The sequence below is a fragment of the Macaca mulatta genome, chromosome 5 (assembly GCF_049350105.2).
Source record: "Macaca mulatta isolate MMU2019108-1 chromosome 5, T2T-MMU8v2.0, whole genome shotgun sequence".
Taxonomy (NCBI): Eukaryota; Metazoa; Chordata; class Mammalia; order Primates; family Cercopithecidae; genus Macaca; species Macaca mulatta.
Genome location: NC_133410.1, coordinates 123,227,063 through 123,240,489, shown reverse-complemented (window position 1 = coordinate 123,240,489; position 13,427 = coordinate 123,227,063). Strand labels below are relative to the sequence as shown.

Sequence of the window (13,427 nt, the reverse complement as noted above, 5' to 3'; positions counted from 1 at the left end):
ATATTGAAATTTTATTTCTCTTCAAAGAGGTACATCAATGATACATCCTTCTCCCAACCTTCCATGCCTTAAGCTCTGTTATATATCTATTTGTATATATGTATCAGCTAAAGTCAAAATATGCAGGTTAATATCCATAGAGAATAATTTCAGAGAAATAACCAATCTATGATGTAGGAAAAATAACCAATCTATGATGTAGGAACCTGATCTTTATCAAAGTTAGGGGTTCAAAGGCCTTTGGTTATCATAGTTGTCTAGTTTGGAGAACATAGTGCAAATAGAAAAATAATTAACAGATTCTTTCATTTTTCTACAAATAGGTGAACACTAGACATCATGCTGTCTTTAGTCATAATATTGATAATGTCTTTTGTGCTGTTGGTAACGCACTTAAATTTTTTAACATTAATTTTGTTTCTATACCTCTGTCCTTAATTCAGCTGAATTTTCATTGTACACTTTATGTACAGCAACATTTAATAAGGAGGCTGATTTTTTCATCTCCTTTTTGCCAGACTGCCTAATTCAGTTCATGTTGCATCAGGCAGGAGAACTGGTGTTCAGCTTGCTTTTCCGTGGTTTGTTTGGAAGGAGAGAGTAAGAGGAAATAGAGGCTCCAGGCAGTGGCAACAGCTGGAAGGCTTCTCTAATTAGATTCCAAGCAAACTTGGGCTGCATTTATAACTTTCCATATGCTGGCTTACAGTTTCTTTTAAAAAGCCTCCCAAAACAACATGCAAATTTAAAAAGATTTGCTGCACTTGTATATGTCACTCAATATGAAGTTGTTTTTCTTGAGCACCTTAGCATGGAACTCAGACTAGTAATCACTGAGTCCTAACTTTGAAGATGTTATCCAGACAAGATGGTCTCAGACGGTCTGTGTGCTTGACTGATTTTTTGTTTATTGATGAAAATTTTTAGACTGCCATTACATCATAACAATTAAGAGACGTTTTTAAGTCTTGTAGATGAAATTCTGTCTCACTTTTAAGTTTGTTCCCACATAAGCAATTTGGAGTCTTTTTTGCAAGTTAATGTTACTTTTTTTTAAAGAAGCACAAAGGAAGCAAATCGTTGTGTTCAATACACAAATCAGTCACCGTGAACTTTGAAAATAAATGTTGTACATTTGTAATTTTGGTTTTTGTGCTCAACAGTAGAGAGAGAGCTCAGAGTTGATGGGTTTTGTTTTTTAATGTTCTATCCTGGAAAGTTTGATTGAAGATTTTCCCACTCAATGTAACAAAAGACCATATTTGTTGCAGAAAAATGACTTTAAAGACTCACTTCCATTTTTAAGTAAATAATTCTCTACTTATTTTTATATTTTTTCCCAATACAATGTATTGCTTATTAATTTTGCAAGCATAGTTTATCTTTCTATTTTTTCTCAGGAGAGGTCTCTGAAATTAACTTTTTTAAAAGAAGAAGAAATCCCTAATATTTAAGGATGCTAATAGAGATATTTAAATAAAATGGTGGAAATACTTTTTGGAGAGCTAAAACTAAAAGAACTGTACCCATCCTAAGACGTCGGACATCATATTGAAGCCTTCCTTCCTATTAGCTTACTATATGATGAATCTGCCTCAAGGCCTTCCTCCCCAAACCTATCCTTGCTTGAAAACATTTTATATTATGAACTGCCTGCAATTATTAATGGCATTGATTAATCTAAAGTAAAATACACCCTCTAATTTAGAACCTATAATTCTATAGGCCCAGCTTGCTGCTACAATTGCAACTGCCTGTAAAATGCTGCATTGTCACCAGTCTCTTCCCACATTAAGCCGCTGGAATTGTCTTTCTAAATTGCACATTCCATGGTGCTACTGCCTGCCTGAAAAGCATAAGGCTATTAGCACCCTGGAGCCTGTAAAGTCACTACACTTCGTTGTGTCATCAAAGACCCCTCACAAACCGGCCCCTGCAGTCTTTCAGACTCGTTTCTCACCACTCCTTCAAGTACCCAGTGATCTACTTGCACTGATCATGTCACCATTTCATGAACTTCATCTCTTTCTCATACTTTCATGCCATTGCATGAGCTGCTCCTTTCCAAATGCATTTTGCCCATTTCTCATCCTGTGAAGATACAATTTATCCTTCAGAACTCAAATCTGATTTTACTTCCCTTGCTTATTCCTGCAGACAAGTTTCTCCTTCTTAATTCAAACATTTTATTCATTGCTTTCTTCTCCATTGCACTGTGAGCTCTTCAAAAGGATAGGCTTTGTCTTATAAAATTTAAATTTCCCCAAGTATTTGGCATTATATGATATATAGTAAATGGCCAGTAAAGATTTATTAAGTGACTGTGTGGTCCCACTGATTTCTAGTTTATTTAAAACATTTCTTCCCATTTTTGTTTTTAATGTCTTAGAACCCCTTCTTCTATTCTTCCTGTTAAGTGATTAACAATTTACTCTTTATGTTCTAGGGAAATATATTAAATATTCCCTATAAGGAGAAGTGGCTCTTTATCCTTATGGATTTAAATCCTAATCTATTTTATTCTAAGCACATGTTTCATAAAGTAGGCTTTATCTAGCTTGCTTTCCAAATCACTACAAACTCTCTGAAACCAGCCTGGGCAACATGACAAAACCCTGTCTCTACAAAAACTAGCCAGGCATGGTGGTGCATGTCTTTAGTCCCGGCTACTCAGGAGGCTGAGATGGAAGGATCACTTGAGCCAAGGAGGTTGAGGTTCACAAATGAACCAAATAACAGTTTTTAAATAGATTTCAATAATGTTTTCCAATGTTCAGTTTCCATATTACAAATAACTCAGAACTATGATCTCATAAAATATTAGCTACTGTGGCTGGAAGATACTGAAGGGCAACATTTTCTAAAAATTACATTAAAAGGTATAATCATAACATTATTGTTGTTAAAACATTTTCAGAGAGGCACCACAAGGTAGCAGAAGCTCTGGATTTGGAATCAAAAAACTTCATTTTAGAGTTGAAATTTATGGTTTAAAACACTGTTTTATGCTGTATGCTCTTAACTAGATCACTTTACCTCCCTAAGCCTCGGTTTCCTGAGCTATAAATGAGGATTATAACAGTTATGAAGGTTAAACAAAGCAACATGTAGACCGGAAAGCACTCTACAGATGTTAGTAATTATTATTTGCATGGTATTTATTGAGTTCTACCCATATGGATTTGGTGCTTGGAAAAACCAGTCCGACAGCATCCTAATAGTAGTTGCTTTTATAATAAAAACTATGGCACAGCCCCTGCAGATGGCATGGAACCTGGGCTTGAGTATTGCCACTGATTCTTTTTTTTTTTCCTAAATATCCTGATTATACAGTCATTTGGATTACCATGAGTCCATGTAAATTTATGACCTAAAAGAAGCTGGCAAGCAGGGTTAATATTTAAATAATAACCAATCTGTCCATTCATTTTGATATATTTTATTTAGAATTTGGGGTGAGGAGAAGGTAAGTGTATCTGCAATAACTGCTAATGGACTTCCTCAATCTAGATTTATGGCAGTGCCATTGGATCTATGGAAACTCTGAGAACTGACTTTACTTTACTCCTGACAGTGTCTCTGGTTTTCAGTTTTTGTTCTACCCTTTCATTATCTTCTGCTGATGTTAAAAGTGCCTTGATCTTCCTTTTCTCAGATTTCTCCAATAATTATTTTCATCCATCTGGCATAGGCTTGGAAACAGATGCTGTATGCTCACATATGCTCAAAAAAAAAAAAAAAAGAAAAGAAAAGAAAAGTCAAGAAATTGAGAGGGAGAACAAAGAACATACTTCTGTTTACGGCAGGGACAGAAGGAACCAAAATAAGACAAGAGAGATAAGTGCAAAGAAAACAGCAAAGGGAAAGATATGACTATATTAGAAAAAATAAATATCATCTCTAAGAGATTCCAGACATCTGGCTCAGACTATAGGTTTAGAATGCCCATGGACATTTTAGAAACAGCCTAACTTCTATAAGTTTCCATTTTCAGCAAGTAGGACGTTGTTCAGTTAATGCCCAGTGTGAGCTGGGCTCATCTATCCTGCTGCTATGAGATAAATTATCACCAATTGGTTACTTGTGCATCAAAACATGCCATAATAACTATGTACATCTTTGGGACAATTTGTGCAGCCCAAGTTAAGGGAGATAGATGTGAACTTTCAAAGGACACTTCTATGTTTAACCTTAAATAAAATTAGAATGAAATTTCAAGTTTTTTAAATACAGGGCTTTCCAAGTATTTGGATTGTGGCAGAATTTAAAACAAACATCCCATTTATTTTTTCAAGTATTTAAAATCTGTATTTTCAGAAAAGGTGAAAACTCAAACAAATAATATGAATTATGGGTCTCTAGTCTATAAACCTGAAGTTGTTTTCTATTTCATATTCCTCACAAATTACGTTTTTTCGACCAGAGAAATCTGCTAAGAAAACATTATCTATTAAGTTCAAGGAAGAAATTTTATACAAATTTTATTTGTATATGTTCTGGAGGAAGAAGACAAACAGGAGGGAGATCATTGTTAATAGGTTTAAACACACTGAAATATGTAATGGCTATATTCAAACATGTGGTGAGATGTTGGTGACTTGAGGAAACCACAGGAAGTCCCATCGGAAGACCTAACATGGATTTGGATGGTAATATATTATTTTAATTACCTCTGTCTTGAGAAAAGCATTAGAAACCCCGAACAGGAAAACGATAAAGAACCATGCTTATTAGTATAGTACTCTAGCTTGTTTTAGAATGCTTCCAGTATGTTTAGAAATACTGCCTTTTGAAACTCAGATTTCTTGAGACAATTTTTTTTCAAACATCTGTATACATCTTTGAAATCAGGGACCTTATTGCCTGAGCTATCTTGTGAATCATTTTTTGAACTTTCTCTTTACTTCCATTAAGTTATTTAAGGTTCAGTGCTTTTAAAATCCTTTTATTATGCTGCTACTGATCATTTTATCCCCGAATTCATTGACCTGTTCATCTAATATTTGGCTTTACAGATACTAAAACTGAAAATTATTTTACCCCCTATAAACATTTGCTCCCTTAACTACTTAATATGCATTTTTACCAGATAGACCTGGTGCCATGTTTATGTGGCCAATATTTGGGCCAAGAGGTGCAGATCCTATTGGAAATTCAAATTGTCACTGAGAATTTTCACTGTACTAAGTTTGTATTCATTACATATAACTTCTAAAAAGCCATACATTATGTTTATGAAGTTTTCATTTGCCTTGACTTGAAAGAAAATAAAATGTATTAATAGGATATATTTTGTTTGCATGATCCTAAAAAAGCAGAATGAACTTCAAATCTGTGAAGGACTGATGAAATTTAATTACAGAAAATAGAAGCCTATGATAAGTGAGAAGATGTGTCCACTCTCCACAAATTCTAAGAGAGAAGGCCTGAGAGTTGAGGAGAAAATTGTTTCAAGCTTTTATAGAGCTCTCTTCCCAGAGTTCTAATTATTGAATCAGAATACGGTATTGTCCAGCCTTTCAGCATAGTGAGTACATGCCTTGCAGCTCAACTAATCTCTGTTGAGATCCCAGTTCTGCCACTTAAATTTCTTAAATCCTGTTCTTCAGTTTTCTTTTTGTGAAATGGGGAAAATATTACTTTCCAAAGCTTATTCCAAGAATGGGACATAATATTGGTTCATTGCTAGACATACAGTAGACAGTCAATAAATTGTAACGATTGTTGCTGAACTGATGCAATTTTGATCTTAGCTTTGACTACAGATTTCAACCATGACACCAAGACTCCTGCTTCAAGGTCATTTTCTGGCATTGATATCAAACTTCCAAAAAACGTTGTCATTGATGTGTCTTCCAACTGAGTGCTGACTGGCTGATCTGTCTTGATTGCATTCCAGTTCTATCTCTGTCCTTATGTGAACCATATCTAAAGCGGAATTTCGGGGTAAACCTGAGAGTAGCCTCTTCTACAGAGGTCTAGCCTTCTCCAGCCTGTCCTTCTCTTGGTCCTCCTAACCAGGAGTCGACCATTCCTGTACCTAGTTTTCAGCCCTCTATTTCCCTCTAGTGACTGCTTTCAGCATTACCTCACCCAGGGAGGGTGTATGGAAGTGCTTGGTTTCGTGGGTTAACAGACTGTAAGAACAGTTAGCTAAATTGAGGACCCAGAGTGCATTACATTATATGCCATATTTTAAAAATTGATATGTGTATGAAAATATTTTAAAGCATGCATTGAAGACATCAGAATACTGAAAACATGTAGTATCTCAATGTCAAAAAAGAGAGAAGTCTGGATTTTAGAAATAAAACTAATTAATAGGTTGATTATGGTTCCCTGATTTTAAAAAATCAAGTTGGCTGGGAAGTTGATTTTTATTCAGTAAGTTACTACAGGAATTGGTTGATTATTAGAAGTGGCCTTAAATTGTTTGAAAATAATTCATGCCCAAAATATATCACTTAAATTTCTTGCAGTGGTGCATGCCTATGTCCCAGCTACTCGAGAGGCTGAGACGAGAGGATTGCTTGAGGCCAGGAGTTAAGGCTGCCATACACTCTGAATGCACCTGTGAATGGTCATTGCACTCCAGCTTGGGCAATATAGTGAGACCCTATCTCTTAAAAAATGAAAAAGAAAAGTGATTTTCTTCCAGCATGCAAAATCTGGGGAGGTTATACATATACTATATCTCAGTTTCAACAAGGCTTGTAGAAAAGACAATCCTTTTAATCAGAAAAAAATAAACTGAATGGTAAGTAAAATGTTGAACGTGCCATTCAAAGTGAATTGAGTAACAAATCAAAGTTAACCTAAGGTCAGTTATTCAATAACAATTGATAAGGCTTTGTTCTAAGTTATTTCTGTCTCCTCAAACTCTTGAACACATGATTCAGATGACAACACATTATTCACCAAAATTAACAGGAGGGATAGCTAACATATTGAAGGACAAAATTAAATATCTTCTAGATCTTTAAAGAGCAGGAACAATGAGAGAAAGCATCAAGAAACAAAACATTCTGTCTGTAGATTCATAAAGTAAACTCCTCTTCTACAAGACAGAGGACAACTGGCTTAAGAATAGTGAATATGGAAAAAAAAATAACTTGGGGTTTTAGCTGCCTACAAGTTCACCGTGTGCCAACAGTATGATGTGCTGCCAAATAAGCTCGTGTGAGTCTTAATAAAGTGTTGACTTCAAATCAAGAAAGGGAGTAGTCCCATTGAACTTTACACTGTCCAGACCACATCTGAAGGATTATGTTCAATTCAAAGTGCCAGATTGTAAGAGGGACACTGACACACTGAAGTGTGTGCCAAGGAGATCTGGCAACCAGAGAGCATGAGGATTGGCTGAAATAACTGAGACGACTCGGAAACGTGGTAACTGTCTTCACATATTTGAAGAACATTAACATAGAAGAGATTCCAGATTTATTAAGATTCCAGACAAGAAGAACCTGAATTAATCCAAATGAGAACCTTCTATTAGTAAACGCTTCAGAAATAAAATGAGCTGTCTGGTGATATACTGAACTTCCCCCTACTGGAAGCATTTTTGACAGCTATAGTACTAAGTAACAAGCATGGGCCTTTATAGCTGTACTACTCTGGGTTTCTAATGCCTTCTCGTAAATCTTTATCTTTTATGATTCTGGTTTCTTTTTCTCTTTTATATTTGTTTCTTCAAGCATTTTTAAAACTTCCATTTATTTCCTTTTATTTCCAATCCTTTCTCCCATTCTTAGTCTTGGACAGAGTTGGCAGTGTTTGGTGCCATAAACAGAAAGACAGGACACCACACCAGTATACCAGTGCTTCAAATGTATGCAAATTTCTTTAAGAATAGGGTGCTGTCTCATAACAAACTCCAGAGAAAATAATTCCCATTCTTATGCCTAGTCACGGTATAATCAGGAAAGCATACCCTCTTAATGTGCAAGACTTAATAGCTATAAAAATAAAAATAATACAGTCATTTTAGCATAAATTTAAGGGGCTGATGTGTAACATTTTCATATTCATATTACAGAACCAAATAGGATTTATATACCTCCAGAATTTGCAGGCCTTTTGAAGCAAAATTACTTTGTCTCCCCTCTTCCTCTCCCTCTCTTTCTTCCCTTTCCTTCATCTCATATTCACCCTTTTTCCCTCTTTCTCTCTTTCAAGATTTATCTCACAACTGTTGGATAATGTTTCTCAGTGAACAATTCAATGCCCCTTTCCCATGCTTCTCTTGAGCTGTTTCCTTATTACCAAACCAAACTTACTGCCAGTTCCAGGGCTCATCTGGCTGGGGCTTCCTACATCTGCTGTGCTAGGAATAGCTTTTCCTTTCACCAGTCAGCCATAAAGCAATGATGAGGTTGCAGGAGGGGCAAGTATTAAGGGAACATAAAACGAAGGGGGAGGGTTAGAATAGGACTATAGGACTATTCTTTCTTTTCTATGATGGATTTCCTTCAGGCAGCTCTGGACAGCTGAAATCACTTCAAAGGGAGGGAAAGGGAGAAGCCGTTCTTTCAGAAGCAGGTTTCTCCTTTCAGACAGTCCCACATTATTAGTGCCATATAATCACTTTTCAGTACATTTTATTAGAACTTCATTTTATTTCCTGAGAAACCATATAGCTTACATCTGAATAGCATCCATTTCTATGAACCCACAGAGCCTGGGCTTCTCCAGTGTCTGCCTCCATTTCCAGATTAAAAGTGGGGCGAAACTAGAGGAAATAACATCTCCCACACCTCTTTTATGTCCACCAAAGAGCTTTTAAAAGTAAGGAGAAGACAAACTGTGTGCCATAGCAATGGTCTTCTACTTCCCGAGGGTGTTGGAAGATGTAAGGATCTAATAAAATATACTTGGAGTGGAGTACAGATCGCAAAAATGAGTTAACAGTGAAGAGATCATCAGTTTTCACTCTTTCTGCCTCTGTTTCTTCATATCTAAACAACACTGAATATATCTATTCCATGGGGCAATGAGGAGCAAATAAGGAAAGGGAGGTTAAGTCCTTAGTACAGAGACTGGCATGGACTAAATCTTCAGTAACGCTCAGCTAGTAACATCATCTCCGTCTACGTTTCAGTTGGGCCTTAAGGGAGCCATCAGTAAATACCTACGGAATGATGAAAGGCTAGTTCTTGTTCACTGGGTGCAGTTTCTTTAACTTCTTTCGGAAATGGCAAGGTTCAGTGTCCACCATCTCAAGTTGTGTCCATGAGGCTTTTTTACATCCTTTGATGAAAGTCAAGCATAGAGGAAAGAGATGGTCTCTGGTACTCACCAGATCTTCAATTCTAGCCAGAAGAAAGTGCTAGGGAAGATATAGCATATTTCATTTTCTTATTGCTGTTTTATTATTATTACTATACTTTAAGTTCTGGGATACATGTGCAGAATGTTCAGGTTTGTTACATTAGGTATACATGTGCCATGGTGGTTTGCTGCACCCATCAAACCGTCATCTACATTAGGTATTTCTCCTAATGCTATCCCTCCCCTAGCCCCTCACCCCCAGCCCCCGCAGGCCTCAATGATGTTCCCCTCCCTGTGCCCATATGTTCTCATTGTTCAACTCCCACTTATGGGTGAGAACATGTGGTGTTTGATTTTCTGTTCCTGCGTTAGTTTGCTGAGAATGATAGTCTCCAGCTTCATCCCTATCCCTGCAAAGGACATGAACTCATTCTTTTTTATAGCTGCATAGTATTCCATGGTGTATATGTGACATATTTTCTTTATCCAGTCTATCATTGATGTGCATTTGGGTTGGTTCCCAGTCTTTGCTATTGTGAAAAGGATGTAGTACATTTCTTAGAGGTGAACTTTAAGAAACTCTTTGAGCATCTGTTGCAATGAAGAGATACAGAAAATTCTGAAAACAAAGCCAAATACCAAGAGGCCTAGAAGAGGATGTGGAATGGCTACAGCCAACTCCTCCATGTCACGGTGCTGGATTGTTTCCTTTAAGCTCCTGCACTAATATAATTGTTAGGTTTTTCCAACATGTGCTATGAAACTTGGTTCTAAAGTATGATCACTTAGACATATACATATAGCTAAAATCAGTGAAGCATAATAAATAACTCGAGACTAATGATAACGTTAACAATATGTCTGGAAAAAATTCTAGAATATAGCATGCTTGCAACTATTATTATAGCATAATAAAGGATAAGTGATTTAGTTTTAAAATAAAGTTGCCTAGATACTATAAAATATGGCACTTAATATACCTTTAGGGATCCAGAGAATACTCAAATCTTTGTTAACTCTAAGGAAATTTCTGAAGAAAAGAATAACAATTTTAAAGTTTTTCCTGATTCAAATTTCCTGTTGATGTCAGTAAACCATTTGGATTTACTGATCCATAGTTATGAGTCAATATAAATTTCAACAGGTAATTTCCTACTCAGGCTAATATAAATAAGACAGTGGGTTGAAGCTATAAATAACTCATAAGCCCATTACTTCCTAATATAATAAAGAAAATACTATGTTAATTTTTTTTAAGGCAGAATCTTGCTCTGTCACCCAGGCTGGAGTGCAGTGGCACAATCTTGCCTCACTGCAACCTCCACCTCCTGGATTCAAGCGGTTCTTGTGCCTCAGCCTCCCAAGTAGCTGGGACTACATGTGTGCACCACCACACTCTGCCAATTTTTGTATTTTTGTTAGAGATGGGTTTCACCATGTTGCCCAGGCTGGTCTTGAACTCCTGGCCTCAAGTGATCCACCCGCCTTGGCCTCCCAAAGTGCTGAGATTATAGGCATGAGCCACCATGCCCAGCCAATGTATTTTGATTAAACGTTTAAAGACTTACTTTTGAAAATGCCATAATTAAATAAAATATCCATATTCAGACAAATTGGATAATATGTTTTACCATACTACACTTAGTAAGCTTAATGAACAAAAAAGGGTAAAATTTATGAAATAACTTATAAAACATAGTCCATATACTTTTTAAAATTTAATTGCTCAGGTAGATTATTCTCTACCCAATAAAGATAAAAGTTATTTTTCAATGTTTTCAATTTTTCAATTTTTTCCTTCCTTCCTTCCTTCCTTCCTTCCTTCCTTCCTTCCTTCCTTCCTTCCTTCCTTCCTTCCTTCCTTCTTTCCTTCCTTCAGGCTTCTTTCCTCCCCTCCCCTCCACCCCTCTTTCCTTTCCTTTCCTTCCCTTCCCTTCCTTTCCCTTCCCTTTTCCCTTCCCTTTTCCCTTCCCTTCCCTTCCTCCCTCTTTCTGTCTTTTGAAACAGAATCTCATTCTGTTGCCCAGGCTGGAGTCCAGCTGCACAATCTCAGCTCGCTGCAACCTCCAACTGCCAAATTCAAATGATTCTCATGCTTCAACCTCCCAAGCAGCTGGGATCACAGATGCATGCCAAGACACCCAGCTAATTTCTGTATTTTTAGTAGAAACGGGGTTTGCCATGTTGCCCAGACTGATCTCCAGCTCCTGGGTTGAAGTTATCCTCCTCCCTTGGCTTCCCAAACTGCTGGGATTACAAGTCTCAGCCGCCACATCTGGCCTATTTTTCAATTTTAAATCCCTATTGGAGGACCTAAATATCACAATTTAAAATATCTGAATATATATGTCTATATTACAAAATATCTTATTGACAAAAACTTAAAATAATGGTTTTTACCTAGTTTATGGAATTGATGAGAGGTAATACTTACAATTATTTTTTAGTGAATCATCAAAGGTTGGATATATTGGATACCACTTCATTTTGCTGATGCCTCTTCTCCAATGTATGAAGGTTTAAACATCATAACTTCCAAATTATATACATAAGCTGAACTATTACAATATCCTTAACATTTTTATAATTGATAAAGTAAACAAATCTTAGAAGAGAAAATAAGGAATTAGAAATCACTATAGAGAAAAACAAAACAGCTGTAATTCAAGTCACCAAAATAATTTTAATATTGCCTTTGTTTCCTCATGGAACAGCTACTGAGCTCAGTTATAATAACATGTGTGAAAATAAATTGTACAATTTATGCAAAATGTTATGGGTGCGTTATTACTATTATTGAGGTCAAGGAGAAATGTAGATTTATGTAAATTAAAATAGAACTTGGAGAGTTTGGCATATCAAATATATAAATCATATTTACTGATGTGTGTGTGTGTGTGTATGGCGTGTATGTAAAACCACTTTTATTGATTTTTTTTTTTTACTTTGAAATTCTCATTGGAGATAATGTGCAAAATTAGGGCTCCTAGTCCACTGTAAAACATGATGTTTTAAAATTATCTTTAAGATCTTAACATTCTTTTCTTTTAGGCACATTTTTTTATGCACCTAAAAATGCCATTTGATGTGCAAAGGAGTCTTCTTGGTGTGAAATTTCAATGTGTGCCTGCATCATTGTTTTCATGCATGGTGATTTGCAAGTCATTAAAAAATGGTGGCTACATTTAGGATTTCTTTTCATTTTAATTTTGGAGAGAAAGCACAGCCCCTATTGTCAACAGTTAAAGAAAAGCATAAAGCAGGCAGATGAAAAAGTGATGCAAAAGACAGCTAGAAAACGGTGGAGGGATAAACTCTGGCTTTCTTTTTACTTTGTTTCACCCAGCCAGGGGAACATAGCTAAAAGTGACTTACAGAAGTGACTCACATCCAAATAACCACAAAGCAAATTATTTTTATACCAAGAAGAAAAAGCAATTCTTAACAGGGAAAAAAAAAAATGTTTAAAGAGAAGGAAAGTATTTTATGAGAAATTGCTTTCCTAGATCACTCTGCCTGAAACTATGAACAAACTGACATTTGTAAGCCCCCAAGAATCCTGTCAACCACCAAGATTGTTGGTTCAAATCAGAAAATAAGTTGTGTGGAATTACTTGGGAGAATTATTTTTCTTTTCATCAGGAAGCAAGTGAGAAGAAATCAAAGGACAGACAAAATACAAGTATACAGCGTATTTCTAAACAATGGTTGTTATATCTATTTATATAAATGTCAGATACATAAAAGTAAACTGCATTGAGAATTTTAACATGTAAATGTAGCAATGGAATTTATGATAGCAGTTAAGCTGGTTTTCTCAGAGTTGTTTATAATGCCTTTTTTGAAATAATGAGCTCCCTCAAAAAAAATTCCCCTATAGCATGAATGTCTTAGGATCAATTCTATTTGTACTCTAATATTATCCATAACTCTACCAATCAATGTTGATCCTAACTATTAAAAGTTTACTTACTTCTGTCATCTCTTGTGTCATTGTCAGGAATTAGCATTTGAAGAGACACCACAAAAGGGCCAGGAATGGTGGCTCTTACTTGTAATTCTAGCACTTTAGGAGGCTGATGTGGGAGGATCACTTGAGCCCAGGAGTTTGATACTAGTCTAGGCAACATAGTGAGACCCCCTTGTTGCAAAAAATA

The 13,427-nt window shown here is 36.0% G+C and overlaps 1 protein-coding gene across 4 annotated transcripts in view; it reads left to right on the top strand.

Moving 5' to 3' along the window:
- The window catches only part of ARSJ (arylsulfatase family member J), a 77,261-nt gene that overhangs the window by 21,599 nt on the left and 42,235 nt on the right, over window positions 1–13,427 (top strand). The gene's annotated exons all lie outside the window — the stretch shown is intronic.